Source organism: Chenopodium album, chromosome 16, assembly GCF_948465745.1.
Source record: "Chenopodium album chromosome 16, dcCheAlbu1.1, whole genome shotgun sequence".
NCBI classification, from domain to species: domain Eukaryota; kingdom Viridiplantae; phylum Streptophyta; class Magnoliopsida; order Caryophyllales; family Amaranthaceae; genus Chenopodium; species Chenopodium album.
Genome location: NC_137849.1, coordinates 13,268,615 through 13,285,663, shown reverse-complemented (window position 1 = coordinate 13,285,663; position 17,049 = coordinate 13,268,615).

Here is a 17,049-nt window from a genome sequence, read left to right as displayed (position 1 = left end):
CAAGAGCCTCCCAATAACTTTCATTAGCAACTAATCGTTTCCGAATATGATCATATGTATATGGAAAGACTCTAAAATCATCCGGAGCACGCACAAAAAACTCACTATAAGGGCATTCAGGATTTTCATGACAAAGATGTTGACAACTACAGTAGTTAGGTGCTGCATAAAAATTATATAATTCTTGTAGTGGCGTAAGCATGGATATTTTCAACTCATAAAAAAAATTAAAAAATAAAAAATAAATAAAAAAATAATCTAGACTGTAATAATAATTAGAAATAAAAATAAAACTGTTTCCCCGGCAACGACGCCAAATTTTGACAGGCTAAAGTCGTATCACCTAATCAAAAGTAATTCCTAAAACCACTAACTAATAATAGGTAGGGAAGTAAGGTCGAATCCACAGGGAAACGAGTCTTTCTATTCCTAATTAATTATTATAATCTAAATTATTAAGTAACCAAAAGTTGTTATTTAAAGGAACTATACTACGAAGAATATGAGTAAGGAGAAATCAAATAATAAAAGACCTAGGGCATAGGTTCACCAATAAATAATATTCCAGGGTAAAACATAACAATTAATCATCAATACATCAATTAATCAGATCATAAAGGGCTTTCGCTACGTATTACAATCACAGAGTTAATTTATCGGTATTAAATCTCATCTCTCGAATCTCGACCTAACCATTTATAAATTAGTCTGCCTATTGAAACTAAGACTAAACATCAATTCTCATCTCTCGAATCTCGAATCAATATTGCTAAACTCATACGAATTAAATCTAGCCAAATCTAACCGCATAGCATTAAATCAATCAATAGGAAATTAATCAAGCATTGACAATAAACAATAATAAATTACCCCTTCATATTATTTATGGATCCCCATAACCCTAGAAAGAAAACTACTCACACATAATTAAATATAAACTAAACAAAGCAATTAAACAAGTCATGATGAAAGAGAGAGAATAAATAACTAAGATTAAAGGAGAAGAAATCGTTACCAAAGTTGAAGGAAACAAGAGATGGAATTAAACAAAGAGTTGTAGAGAGAGAAAATAATACTAGAGTTTAAGAGGAGAGAGAGAGAAAAGTTAGAGAGAGAAAGAGAGAGAGATTAAGGGAAAAGGAGAAAGAATAATAAATTCGCTTAACAAAAGTGTATATAAACTAAGCTCGAAAATCCTAAGTTAAAACAACTTAAACGACGCTTAAACTTCTCCTCAGAAACACGCGCCCGATTGGGGGAGGCACCGCCCGATCGGGCCCGCCTTTTTCTTCGCCCGATCGTTCTGGGCATCCGCCTGATTGGGCTCAGCTATATGCTGGACTTGGATTGGGCTTCATTCTTGGCCCAATTCGAATCTCCACTTCGGGTCTTGAATACTCGGTGTCCAAATGCAATCGGTCATGCCTTCAAATGCTCGTAGTTATACCGCAATAATCCCGGGAAAAAGCTCCAATGATGCAATTTCCTACCAAAACTCAACTAAAACTACGAAAACACTAGAAAACACCAATTAGTAATAAAAGTGGCTCTAACGAGCCAAAAACACTACTAATTATGACCAAGGGATGGGGGTAAAACACTATATAAAATGGACATATCATATATATCATTTCTTTTTATTTTATTTCCATAAGTGTTTAAAAGAGAAAAATTTTCCGAGGGAGGGAAAGGGTTCCCAACTTACCCCCCTCGAAAAAATAACGAAAAAAAAGAAAAGACAAAGAAAAAACGAAAAGAACAAAAGGGAAAGAAGAAAGGAGGAAAGAAAAAAGGAACTTAAAAGAAAATAAAATAAATAAAAAAAGAAATAAAAAGGAAGTTAGGAAAAAAGGAAAAAAAAAAAGAAAATAAAATATAAAAGAAGAGTAAAGAAAGGAAACAACACTAACAAAGGCAAGCGTATGGATTAGTCATAAGATTTCGTTGATATTCCATTATTTGGTAGTACGAAATACGGAAATAAACCAACCAACATGTCGCGACAGAAAAGGGCGAGCGCAACTAGATGAGTTGCACGCGGCGGTCACGCACATGTAAATCGGTTGTGAACGGCAGGCGCACGCAACTCTTAAGATGCGCGCGCCAGCTGCTGGTTAACTTTCCTTTGGGTGAAAATTTCTGAAAAATTATTCTGTTTGGGTCTATTTAAACGCGGTTTCGTGTAAGCTTTTGATTATCTTACATTCATTCGTTGATAGTATTAAAGAAGATTGTTGCTCTCTTTTTACTTGTTGCTTTTCTCTTTTCTTTTGTTTGAACAATGGTGAAAACGTTTGAGCAACTTTTGAAATAATGGGTCACTTCCCTTTCTACTGAGGATAAATTAGCCTTTAAAATATACCACCTTGACCCCTTATTAAGTCATATAAAACTCAACATAAATTTCGATTTCCTCCACGTTGTAGTTAATCATTGGGACTCGAACCACAATCTTTTTCTTTTTAAGGGGAATGAAATTGTCCCATTACATGGTGAGTTCGAGGCTCTACTAGGCTTCCCTGCAAATACTCTCCCTGTGACGTATGCCCCTACCTTGTCAGATTCGAAACCTTCGTTTCAACGATTTTTTGGCTTGAATGACAATGATATGGCCAAAATTGGGAGAGAAGAAGGCGTGAATTTAATTCAATTTATTGAACACTTCGTCACTCCTCGTGCCAACTTGACCAAGCAACGTTTTAAAATTCGTGCTTTGTGTTTTTGTCTTGTTGTCAATTGTTTACTTAGGACAGGTAAAGAACATGGGGATTATTCAATGGTGTCCATAGTGGAGCAAATAGAGGGATGTCATTCACCCGCTAATTTAGCTCTAGCGGAAACTGTACTTTGCTTGAACCGTCTCAGAGGAGATCCAAACGAGAACGGTTTCACGGGGAGTCCACTCCTATTACACGTACGTTTTTTTTGCGTAAATAAGCGCAACTTTGGAAGTTGCGCTGATCTGACCAGCGTAATCTACCAGGATGCGTGCGGCTGGCGCGCGCGACCTGCTTTCTTGCGTGCGCCACCTACTGTCATAATGCCGCAAGCTAATTTTTTTTTTCTCTTTTTTTTTCGTTTTAGATTTATCTCATGGAGCGCTTGTGGATTGTTAATCAAGGGTTAACGGAGTGATAACGTTCCCTGGTCGTCGCATTCTTTACAAACATAAGAATGAAGAAGAATGGACGTCTTTTTTTTTATCACGGGGTTCCCAACATACGCTTTGTGATTCCTTTGTGGAACATAAGTAGTATGATCGGGAATAGTTTCAATTGTCCCTACATTAGGCTTTTAGGCCTTTCTAGTACTACTTACATATTTCCCTGCAAGGTAATGAGGCAGTACGGGATGAAGCAAATTATTCCCCCACGGGATTATGATGCTCCCAAGGATGTGACTTTTAAGGCCGAAAGGATCCCACGTTGGATGGAATATTGGTCTAGTCTTCCTAAGTGGGTGGTGCAAAATCCTACGGCAAGCATATTACTCTCTTCCTTTTACAAGGCTTGGATGAATGCGGCGGATAAGGGAGAGTTAAACATAGCTCGTCAATAAAGTTAAGCCGCTTGGCTCGCAATCCACCCAAGCCTTTGACGCAATCGGCCGCAACTACTCCTCTTAGTTGTCAAAACAAAGGAGTGATAAGAAAATCAGACTTCTCCTCATCACCTAAGGCTCGCTCAAGAGAACCTAAGAGGAAGGTTGCTCCCAAACCCGCACAACAAGGAATAAAGATTAAAGAACCTTCATCAAATCCCTGTAAGAAGACTTCGCCAAATACCAAGGACAAGGGAAAGAGAGTTGAAAGGGCCCCTATACTTAAATTAAAGAACAATGTTTGGGTCAAAAAGAAGGCATAAGGGGAAAGCTCTAAGGTTGCTGAGAGTACTGCAATGGAAACTACTCCTCCTTCAACTGTGACGATTGAGGATATAGTAAAACCTTAGGGTGTTACACAATATTAGTAGTTTAATTTTTTTTTGGATTAAGTGTAATCACTACTATTTTTTTTTTGAATTACTTATTATCTAGTTTTATGATGTGTTTTGAATCTTGTTTGGAATAAAAATGAGCTCTTTTTTATTTATATGACCGAATCAAAAAGATTGCCTACGTATTCGTATTACGAAATCAGGTCTTGCGTAGTTCTTTGCGAAAAGAGTTTGATTAATTTTTATTTATTTTTATTTTTTCTTAAATCCTACTTGTAGAAATTAAATGAAAAAATAATCAAACTTTGTTTAATAATTTAAATCAAAGTTTAATTTTGTTATTTTCCGAGTATACATAATGTTTGGAAATGCCCTTATTTTATTGCTTGTAAAAATCAAAATTTTATTCAAGCGTAAAATTCTGGGTTCGTAGTTCATCATCAGGTGGCGCGCGCAACGTCCAAGGTTGCCTGTGACATCCACGCGCAACTTATTCTGTTGCGTGTGACATCCGCGCACAACTCATTTAGTTGTGCGCGAAACCTGTTCTACGAGCGTTAAAAAAAAATTTAATCATTATTACCCCCCCCCCAGTGTGAAGAGTTTTTTTCGTAATGTTCGAAAGAATCTGAACACTTTGAATGGTATATATTTTTAATTCCCCCCCCCCCCCCAAGTGTTATAAGCTTTACCATGTGATTCGGTAAAGTGCGTAACACTTTGAATCTTTATTTGAATGCTAAGAGACATGATTGTTAATTATGAATGAACGAGTTTATCCGAATTTTTATATGTAATACTTTTTAAGTCGATCAATGTTTATTAGTTGACAGATTTCATCGCCACCAATATCCATTAATCGAATGGCTCCCCCTGATAGAATTTCAATTACACGGTATGGTCCTATCTAATTAGGTTTGAATTTCCCTCTTGGATCGGTTGGTGGACCCCTAACCTCTTTTAGTACAAAGTCACCTTCTTTAATATTACGAGGTCGTACCCGTTTGTTAAAGTGTCGCGCAATGCGTCGTTAGTAAACTTGTACACAATGCAAAGCTTTTAATCGTCGTTCATCGAGGAATAAAAGCTCTTCATACCTTTCTCGTACCCATTCAGCTTCCGGTAGCTTACTTTCGAGTACGATGCGTAGGGATGGTATTTCTAGTTCAACTGGTTGAACTGCGTCCATGCCGAAAACTAAGAAGTATGTAGTTACTCCTATTGATGTTTGTATGGATGTTCTATAACCCCATAGAGCGAAGTGTAGTTTGTTCGGCCAGTCTTTATAATTTTCTGCCATTTTCTTAATGATGACTGTTATATTTTTATTCGCCGATTCTACAGCTCTATTCATTTGGGGTCTATATGGAGACGAATGATGATGTTTTACTTTATAACGAGCTAAGAGGGTCTCAACTTACGCTTTGAATTGAGATCCTTGGTCACTAATTAGTTCATGTGTAACTCCATATGTACAAAATATGTTTCGTTCGAGAAACTTTGCTACATGTTTAGAATTGATGTTAACGTAAGAAGTGGCCTCGATCCACTTAGTAAAGTAATCGATGGCTACTAGTACGTCCTCGTGTCTTCCTGCTCCTGTTGGAGAAACTTTACCAATTATGTCAATTCCCCAAGTTGAAAAGGGCCAAGGGGAAGTGAGGTTATATAGTTCAGATGGTGGGAGGTGTTGTAAATTAGTGAACATTTGGCACTCTAGACATTTTTTGACATATTGTATGCAATCATGTTCCATTGTGGACCACAAGTACCCTTGTTGTGAGATTATTTTAGCAAGCATTTTTCCATTCATGTGAGGTCCACAAACGCCTTTGTGAGTATCCTCCATTAGGCGCGTGGATTCGGGTTGGTCTATGCACAATAAGCTTTGACCATTGGGTCCCTTTTTGCATAATTGACCATTTACTAAACCATATTAGGCTGCGAGCGTTCTCAAAGCTCGTTGGTATTTTATTGAAGTATTTGCAGGATATGTGCCATGAGTAATGTATTGGAGTATATGATCATACCAATGATTTTCTCCTTCGATGTCATTTATTTCCTCTATTACATTGCAATAAGCTGGTTCATTTTTCTATCAACGCATAATGGCATCCTATTTAAGTGATCTGGAATGTTGATCATTGAGGCTAATTTTGTTAGCGCATCAGCAAATTGATTCTCATCCCTTGGGAGATATTTGAAGTCAATATAATCAAAATGCTCGATGAGTTTCTCTAGGTGTGCTTGGTATAATATCATTGTGGAGTTTTTAATTTTTCATTTTTTAAGTATATGATTTATTATCAAGCTAGAATCTCCATATACCTCTAATTTTTTCACACCTATGCTAGCTGCTTCTTCTAATCTAATAATGCACGCTTCACATTTCGCGGCATTATTAATAGCCTCAAAGTCTAGTTTGGCAGATATTGGAGTATGTGCTCCCTCTGGACTTATGAGTAACACTCCTACACCACATCCTTTTTTACTGGACGCACTGTCGAAGTACATTACCCACTTGTCATCTTGTGTCATGAGAATCTCTTCATCTAGAAGATGAGTAGTTTCTACATGACTTGTTTGAATAGGATGTTGAGCCAGAAAATCGGATATTACTTTTCCTTTTTTTGATTTTTCAGGAATATATTTTAGTTCGAATTCGGCCAACATTACCATTTATTTAGATATTCTTCCTTGTATGGGTGGTTGTTCAAACAAATACTTTATCGGATTATGTTGTGAAATCACATGAGTGGTGTGGGGTAGAATATAATGTCGTAATTTTTTGGTAGCCCACACTAATGCTAAACTTGTTTTTTTCAAGGTGTTATACTTTGTTTCATATTGAATGAATTTTTAACTTATATAGTATATTGCACGCTATACTTTTTCTACCTCTTGTGCTAACATGGCTCCTATGGCCGTATCTGTAACAATAACGTATAGCCTAAGAGGTAGTTTAGGTACTGGTGGTGCTAAAACTGGTGTACTTTTGAGATAGTCTTTGACTTTCTCAAAGGCTTCTTGGCACTGATCGTCCCATTCATGTTTTTCTTCTTTTTCAGTTTTTTGAATATTGGCTCACAAGTCATTGTCAACTTATTGATGAATCGACTAATGTACTGTAGTTTTCCAAGGAACCCCCTAATTTCTTTTTCTGTTTGAGGGGGAGGCATATCAACAATTGCCTTTAGCTTAGAGGGATCGATCTCAATACCACCTGTGCTTACTACGTATCCGAGTAACTTGCCGGAAGTCACTCCGAAGGTGCATTTTTGTGGATTCAATCGCATTTTATATTCTTTTATGCGAGTGAAGAATTTGCCTAAACTTTTTATGTGTCCCATTCTATCTTTAGACTTCACGATCATGTCATCCACATATACTTCTATTTCTTTATGCATCATATCATCCAAGAGAGTCGTAGCCGTTCTTTGGTACGTAGCTCCTGCATTTTGTAGACCAAATTGACATGACTGTATAGCAATACGTACCCCAAGGGGTAATAAAGCTTGTCTTTTCTTCGTCTTCTTTTGCCATTAGAATTTGGTTGTAACCTACATATCCATCCATAAAGGATAACGTCGCATGTTCAGCCGTGTTATCTACCAATATGTCAATATGAGGTAGAGGAAAATCGTCTTTAGGGCTAGCCTTGTTGAGGTCCCTAAAGTCGACACACATGCGAACTCGTCCATCCTTTTTAGGGACTAGGACGATGTTTGTTACCCATTCGGGGTAATTACATACGCGAATGAAGCCAGCATCTAATTGTTTTTGTACCTCTTCTTTTTTTTCAAAGCGACGTCAGGTTTCATTCGTCGAAGTTTTTATTTTACTGGTTTAGAGGTAGGGTTCAAGGGAATGGTATGTTCTGCGATTTCCCCTATCTATTCCATGCATGTCCTTGTATGAACAAGCACACACGTCTTCGAATTCTTTAAGCGTCGATAAGAGGGTCTATCGCTCTTCGAATTTAAGATTAAGACATTTTAACTTCTTTCTTATTTTCATTAGTTCCTATATTGACTGTTTCAGTTTCTTCAATTACAAGATTCTTTTGTTCTCGTTAATTCATTAATTCAACCAGTTTATTAATGTTATCATCTTCATTAGATTGATTATTATAGCATTTAAAAGATTCAAGAGAAGGCATATACTCGGAAATAGAGCTCATATTATTGAAATCAAAAGAAAGTACATCGAGAGGAGAATCCTGTTTTGGGATCCTTATCCTTAGAACTAGAAAATAAAGACTTAGTAATGGCCACAAGGCCTAAATTTTCAACTTCCTTAAAGCCTAAGCTAGACTTATCATCAGATTCTTCGAGCATTTCTCCTTCACCTGTGGTGATCTCCAGCTTGTCACCTCTATGGTTAATCCACTTGAAAGTCTTCCTCCATCCATGCTCGAAGGTTTCGTTGGAAAGGGTGATCAATGAGGTTGGGTCGAAAGCTTCATCTTGAATGGCATTTTGATTAGCTATTATAGCAACATGGTTTTAGTCCAAATAGCAAGTTAAATGCGTCCCATCATAGCACCCTGGAGTTGGGTGTTTTGATTGAACGATTTCGAAATCGTCATTCAAGAAGTAGCAATCGTGGAATATTTCGAATCCAAGCTTCTTGATACCTTCTAGAACTAGTGGTTCTGGAAAGTCATAGCATGGGTAATCTTCTCCCTCCCGAACGAATTGTTCGTTGAGGGTTTGATTGTAGGATGGGAGTAAAGAGATTATCCCTTTCTTGTTATTGTCCATACGTGTTTTGAACTTAGCATCGTGAGACTTGAGTTCCTCTTTGGTTGGCTTATATCCCAATCCAAAAGAAAAGCTTTTCTTTAGGATAGGAAGTAAAAGAGATTTCTTTATTCGTATTCCCAAAGGCATCCCATGAAAGTAACTACTCTTAAATAAAATGTTGTTTACTATTGGGGTGGAATATGGATTAAGCTTGAATGGTTCTTTAAGGCTTTCCTCCATTTCTAGTGTGCAAATTGCCTCCGCGGCGAATCCCCACATGTCCTCTTCATCATTATCATGGTTTATTTCCAAAAGGAATTGATCGTTTATTGCTATTTTAAGAGGAGAAGCATGTATAATCATAGGAAGACCTTGATAGTTCAACCTAATCATTTGGTGGAGCGAAGATGGTATTGCTCCAAGCTCATGTATCCAAGGACGTCCAAGAAGAAGATTGAATGTAGGTTTAATGTCCATGATTTGGAATTCAACCCTCTTTTGTATTGGGCATGTGGTAATTGGTAGCTTAATAGTCACACACACCGATCTCCGTGAATTTTCATAGGCCCTAATGCTTTGTGTTGTTGAATGAAAATCTTTTTCTAGATTAAGGCCTAAATATTTCACAGTTTGTAATGGGCATACGTTCACGACAGACCCATTATCCACTAAAGTAAGAGGGATGTTGTATCCCTTGTACCCCACAATTAGATATAATGCATTGTTGTGGGTAGTGTCTTTTAAAGGTAAATCATCACTAGTAAAAATGATTGATTTGTCGGATTTTTCGCTAGTAAGTAAGTTAGCGAGATCTTGTGGAGTTATGTCAGTACTTACGAACAAAACCGTTAGAACATTCATAAGAGAATTCCTATGTTCTTTAGAAGTACTTAGGAGTTCCCAAATTCTAACATTCTCCTTAGATTAACGAAGTTGTTTGACCAATGGATCTTCTACCTCAGATGGAGTTACACTGGATTTTGATTTTGACTAGTTGAAGATCCATTTGGTTGTGTTTGATAAACTCGCTCGGAATGAGTTAGATGATCTATCTCGTTTGGGTTAGTTGTGGGACTCGTGAACCAACTTTCTTCTAGAGGCTTTAAATGTGCCTCCATTTCAAGATGTTCCATGAGTTGTGCTTGATGCCATTGCTCATCTAAGGAGAGATTTGATAAGTCTTGTTATTTCCCCAAGAAATGATCTCAATCAAGCATTCCACTTTTTTCGCTTTGAAGACAAGGTGGAGGTGGGACGACGGCATACTTAGAGACATATAAGTCTTGGTAGTCGTCGTCCCATAACCCACACACTTCATTAGTTGCCCCTATGAGTGTTGTCGTTAGAGGCTTTCCTATGGGAGTGATATAATCCAAAGGATTGAATGTATCACTTCCCATATGATCCTCATCAATGTAAAATGTTCCCAATGGGGATATATTGTTTTCGGGTTTAGGCGTAGGAATTCTCCCATCGTCTACTAGATCTTGAATTTTGTGCTTTAGGACGAAGCAACGTTCATTATCATATCCAACACCTCTATGATAAGCACAATAAGCATTGCCATCCCATTGAGGATTTCTTCTTTCTGGAGGAGGGATTGGCGTTGGTCCTGTTGGTGCGAGCAATCCTTTTTCATTTAGTTTTTCTAGTAATTCTTTATAGCTCACAGGAAATAGTGTAAATTTCCTTTCTCTTGACCACCTATTATTGTATTGTGTTGTGCTATTGTATTGCATGGAAGTGGCAAATACATCAATAGAGGATGAAGTGTTATCATTCCCTTTTTTGTAGTTATTCTTAGGTTGATGATGATGAGGTTTGTTTTCCTTTACTTTAGCGATATCATCTTCAATCCTAGTAGCCACAGAATAGACCCCTTAAAAATTGTCTAAACCAAGGTAGCGTAGACGTTTGTTGTATTTTTCATGACAATTGTCCATGAATTTTTGTACCAACTCGAGTTCTGGTGGCCTTTGGGCAAGATGGGCCGCCTTTCTCACCATCTACCATAGAAAGCAAGGAAACCTTCTTCATCACCTTGCTTGAGCTTTTCAAGTTCACGCAAAGTTGATTTGAACACTACGTTACTCTCATATTGGGTGATGAAAACCGAGACTACATCTTCCCATGTGTTTTTAAATTTAGCATCTAGCCCATAATACCACTCTCTCGCGGTTGGGTCTAGAGATAAAGGGAATGTCAAAGCATAAAGCTTAGGATCAACTCCCTTTAAAGCCATGGTGCCAATAAAAACTCAATAAATGATTTTCTAGATTGTTGGTCACCTTAAATATTGGCAAGTCTGTAGCTACGAAATTTTCTAGTAAAGTGAGTCATGTAGGAGGAGCAAACTTTTCAGTGTCAAAGTACTTATTCCCCATTGTGGAACGAAGAACAAGCTTCTCTAACGACTTCTCTCTTATGGATAATTCATCCATCTTTTGTTGCAAAGCCAAAGCTTCGACATTTTTCTTTTCAGTTTTTTCGAGTTTCTTAATTCTTCTCTCTTCGGCCTCTTGGGCCTTTTCCTCTCTTAAGAGAACAATCTCTTCTTGGAGTTGCTCTAAGGTTGACATCGTTATTGGAATGGAGTGAGTTGTCAAAGGAAGATGGTTTGAAAGAGGTGAATTGTTTGATGGTAAACGTAGAATGCGAGCGCTCGGGAGTCTTCGTTCCCAAGCTTGGAAACTGCCCTGAAGGAAGTATGAAAAATTATGAAAATCGATACACTTGTTTTAAAAAAAAAAGGAAAAAAAAGGAGAAAGACGCAAGATACATTCGAACGGATAGCATCACCTTTAAAGAATTCATTAATAATGATATTATTTGTACGAGCCAATCGTTCTTTGGAAAATTGAAATGACTTCGCATTAGAAGGCGCGCGCAAGGAACTAGGTTGCGCACGAATGGCGTGCGCAGCCCTGGCTCTTGCGCTAGGTGTGGTCGCGCAACTTAATAAGTTGCGCGAGCCACCTGTTCGTGCGATTTTTTTTCGAACAGTTTTTTTTTTTAATTTTTTTGTGCCTCTTTTTTTACGAATTTTGATTTTTTTATGATACCCTTCGAATGTGACTCAAAATTACAAAGGGACAACTTCGTAATTGGGAACCTAAACCAAAACCAAAAAAGGCTATCCTAAAACACATCGCAAATAGTCATGTAATCACATAAGCATACCGTAAGCCATGATCCACATAATGCCTTTCTAATGGTCAAAAGCTTGGGTATCCTAAGGTACCATATCTTAAGGAACGATGCACAAATCAGTCACTCAAAGTGTTGACTCATGACATTGTCCTCCCAACATTTTGTTGGCGATATGGGTGGGATGATTGTTATTAATTCCGGGATAGAAGCCTAGTGTTGGCAACCCCTAGTCAATGAGCCAATCCCCATGGGTTATAGTGTGCTATGATTATGCATGATGCAATGTTGCTTGATTGGCTTTTACTTTTGCGAAAAAGGAAGATATTATGCGTTCAAGTCTCGCTCTCTAACTAGAGATTATCCAAGTTAATTCTCATTACAATCCATAGGCAACTTAGTGTTGGAAACCTTGGACCATTGATAAAAACTAATCTTGTAACCTCTAAATCCCTAGTGGAGTCGCCACTGTAAGGAGGGTATCCCTATCGTAGGGGATCCTTCTCTTTATATGCCCATGGCCCTTTAAAAGCTTGGGACTTTACACTTGTTAGGATGTATTAGGATTTGAATTCCTAACTGTTTGGGGGACCTTGAATTAGAGTTTATCCTATCATTATGATTTTTTTGGTAAGAAACTAGTAAGGAGTTGCCAATGAGTTTTAGGAAAACTCATAAACCTCGTTCATGCCTTTCTCCCAAGTAGAGTTCAAGGGATATTTAGCACGAATCATAAGTTTACCTATGCCCAAATTGGTCTACTTGTACCAAAAATGAGTTCGGCGGCAAGGGTACTAAAGTAAGGTTCCCTTTAGGGGAGAATCGCTATTCTAGCCCAAGTGCGACCTCTATTAGCTCTTCCTTTTTCATAATTTCATCACCAAACAATAGATGCAACATGATACCAAAAACTAAGTTAGTTAATTTTATTTACAAGCATTAATCACGTAGGAATTATATTGCAAAAGTCATTATTCTTTATTTAATTAATATTCATGAAAAGAACAATAAATAAACAATATTCGCCTTGTCTTAAGTGATCAAACAACAATTAATTATTCAATTCTATTCTTTATTAATCGCAACATACTATGTGAAATTAATTAATTAGAAGTTTGTTTAAAGTGATTAAACAACACTAATTAATCAATTGAAGGTTATTTAAACAAGAAAGGAAAAGGTGATTGATCTAAGTGCTCGGGAATTTACCACTTTTCTTTGCTAGATCTTCGTTTAGAACACCTATGGACTCCTTCTTGTTCGGGAACCTACACTGTAGTAACAAGTAATAAAGGGTATGAGTGTTTAGGACAAGAGGGTTGATTGTACACAAGTTCACAAAGTTTCTCCCAGAATTTCGGGTTAAAATCCGTCTGTTTAAGCCTCATATTAAGCCCCTATTTATAGGGAATGGGTGCGTTTAGGGATTCGAGTGTTCTGCCGCAGCAAGTATTGCGCGCATCTAAATAGGTTGCGCGCACCTTCTAAACGCAAGTGATTCAGGTGCGCTGCTATGGGCAGCGCAATGGAACGTCTTGCGCGCGGTATTATGGTAAGATTCGATTTTATATTTTTATAAAATTCTAAATCTTCCGCGAGCACATCACTAGAGGATGCGCTGGGCGTCACGCGCAACCCTATGAGTTGCGCGCGCCGGACCAGCGCGACTTTTTGAGATGCGCGCAGATTTTTCTACGGCAACTTTAATTTTTAACCTAGGCGCTCTAAGTCCGTCAAAATTAGGTTTAGATTTCGGGTTTAAGCCTAATTACTGATCGTGCTTAGTTAATTGGAATTTAATTCATTTTGTTTTGGGTTAGTGTAGACACCTAATTGTGTCTCCCCAAAAACCAAGCCCAGTGATGAGTACCTTTCACGTCACTTGATTATCAAATAAGGTAAAAGTGTGAAAAGTCTTGTGATGCAGTTGTTTTAATAGAAATCTTTCCTTCTGTTTTTAAAAATCTACTCTATTTTATGAAAATAGCTAGTCCAATGACAAGGGTCCAATAATAGTGTATTTGGGTCGAGCTCCCAAAGATCTTTCCAATGATATATTATAATCCTAATTCCGATGAATAATGAGGGAGTTATGGCCATGGTACTAAATTGGGTTTGAAATGGTTTTATAGCCCAATGATCTAGTGGAGGGCCCATTAATTAATATTCCTAAAATTATTAGGATTGATTCTAATTTTATAGAGTAGTCTAGAAGGTTATTTTGAGTTTTAATAGAGTTAGGATTAATAATTATATCTTTTGAAAAATAATGAATTTGGTTTGGAATAAAACAAGTGTTTTATTTTGATAAAATCTGATCTAAAATTGATAAACACGAAGTTTAATTATTTAATTATATTAAAGAAAGGATTACGTACCAAAGCGCGTTTTCTTTTAATTAGCGCCAAACGACAAGTCTGTCGCCAAACGATCGAGCCTGTCGCCATACGTGATGCTTGTCGTTTCGCACTGGATCCTGTCGCTGGCGACATGAGCCAGTTTTATTCCGATTCAAATTCTGATTCTTTTCTATCGTTTCCGGACTATTTTCTTTATAAATAGGGTCTTATTTCCCCGAATCACCAACATTCATCAATCATTCACAATCATTCAAGAATCATCGTCAATTCTATTCTTTCTCTCTCTCAAGCAATGTCTTTTCTCTCTCCCTCTTGCTTTTTCAAACACAATACCGCATTCACGAGTTCTAGACACACCTAACCAAGCTCGAAGTTGCCTTTTCCCTAGACGTGAAAGGTTGATAATTTCTGAGGGTTTGGTCCCAAATCCCTATTTCAATTATTTAAATTAATTGTTTGAATTAATATTTTCCTTGAAGTTACTAACGTGTATTTTGTTATAAGAAAGAGATACGGGGCATCGAAGTAAGAAATTTGATTATTTATTATTCTTTTTCTATAGAAAGCATGCTTAGATTATTTTAATTCCTAGTATCATGTTAGGGTGTCTTTATGATTCCTAGTATCATGTTAGGATGTTTTTATTGCTTTCTAATATCATGTTTAGGTGGCTTCCTATTTCTTCTATCATGTTAGTATCATGTTAGGGATAAAGGTTTGATCTTTATTGTTTAGTGACATGCTAGGATTTTTTATTAATCTTGTTAGTATCATGCCTAGGATCTTGCTAATATTATTATGCTTTATTGAGATTGAGATTATGATGATGATTTGTTGTTATTATGTTGCTTGATATTATTATTGTTATTGCTTGATCACGCCCTCTCTTGCTGGATTAAAGGGAATTTGTACTTGTAATCACGCTTAATAAGATAATTAATAATCTTGTTTAGGCTAATATGATTATAATTCAAGTGATCGCCAATAATAGGTTTGTTTGTGCATTATTATTAAACCAACATAGATTAAACAGGTTTAGGGTTAATATATTGATTGTATGTTAGTCAGAAAGCGCACATGAATATGAGAAGAATAAAGTAGAGGCTTATTTTTAGGGCAGGTTCAATCTCTTTTAGGTTGGATTAGTACCTTCATCCCCGAATATCCAGTCATGGTTCCAGACCACTATGGTGTTAGCGATCTCATGGATCGTGAAGGGGTGTAACCTTCATCCTGTGAACGGTTTACAAGTTCCTAAAACTTGTTGGAGACTCTTTTGCTCTAGCTTCCTTCCCTTTGGACGCCACCATGCTTAAGTGTATGATCACAGTGAGGCTCAAGTGTGGGATGCTTGAAATATTCCCTACAGTTACGCTAGGTGTTTTGTATTCTTGTGGCTCAATTAGTTGTCCATAAGCATTTTTCACATTGCTCCAACACAAAGATGGTTGTTTTTATCGTCATAACATTTCCGGTCGGGAGAGGAGGCTAAAGTAGATGTCTATAGTTTATCTCTGTTAACTGGGCTAATAAGGAGTCAACCATCTTGTTATAAGCCCTAACTTCTTGCATTTGTTGACTTTGGGTTTGAAGTTGTTGGCCAAAGGTTTATAATTATTGATTCCTGGCTTGGAGGAGTTGGGTTTGTGTTAACTCCACTTGAGGTGCTTGATCTTGGTTCCTTTGAGACACTTGGTTTTGATTGTTGTATTAGTTTTGGTTATTATATTGGTTGTTTCTCGGGTAGTTTCCTCTTACGTTTTGGTTTTGAGGTGGAGGTGGGTTTTGGTATTGAGGGTTGGAGTTGTATGATGGTTGACCTTCACTACTAGAAAATAGCCTATTTCCGACGAACACATAATTCCATCGGAAAATTCAAAATTTCCGACATATTTTTATTCTGTCGGATATTTCCGACGAATTTAACAGTACCGTCGGAAATCCTCGAAAATTTCCTACGGAATAAAAATCCGTCGAAATATATGCACTTTCCAACGGATTTCCCGTCGTAAAGTACCATTTCCGACGGAATTTAAGTCCGTCGAAAATTTCCGTTGGAACATATTTTAAAAAAAAAATAAAACCTTTTTAATACATAAAACCCTAAAACATATTTCCGCCCCTTATCTTTCTTTTCCCCATTCTCCCTCTTTCATCATCTCGTTCTCCTTCCCTCTCCTCTTCTTTACTGTCGGCCTGTCCTCTCTTTCTCTCTCCTCCCCTCATTCTTCATGTTCTCCTTCTCCCTCCTCCTCTTTTCTTCTTCGCCCCTTTTCCTTTTTCCTTTCTTTCTTTTTCTTCTTCTCCCTCCTCCTCTCTCTTCTCCCTTCTTCTTCTGCCTCCTCTTCTTCTTCGCCCCTTCTTCTCCTTTTCCCCTTTCTTTTCCGTTTCTTCTTCTCATGCATGAACGTTGAACTCGACTTGGGTTTTAATTATTTGAACAAAGTAAGGTTTTTCATGTCAAATTCGACCATGAAAAATCTCAAAAACCAAAAATAAGTAAGAAAAAATATAACATACCTTGAAATTTACCAACAAAACTCCAAAATTGGCTTGATTATGGGTTTCAAAGGTCAAATTCGAACATGAATCTAGAGTTTTCATGGTCGAATTTGACCTTTAAAACCCATAATCAAGCCAATTTCGGAGTTTTGTTGGTGAATTTCAAGGTATGTTCTATTTTTTCTAACTTATTTTTGGTTTTTGAGATTTTTTATTTATTTTATGGTGATGTTGGTTGAATTGCGATGGCGGTGGATTGGTGGGTGGTTTGTGTCAGGAAACTGCGGTGGTGGTGGGTGGTTTGTGTTCGGGTAATTGTGTTTTAGATCTAGGTTAGGGTTTGGGTGTTTTAGGTGGGTG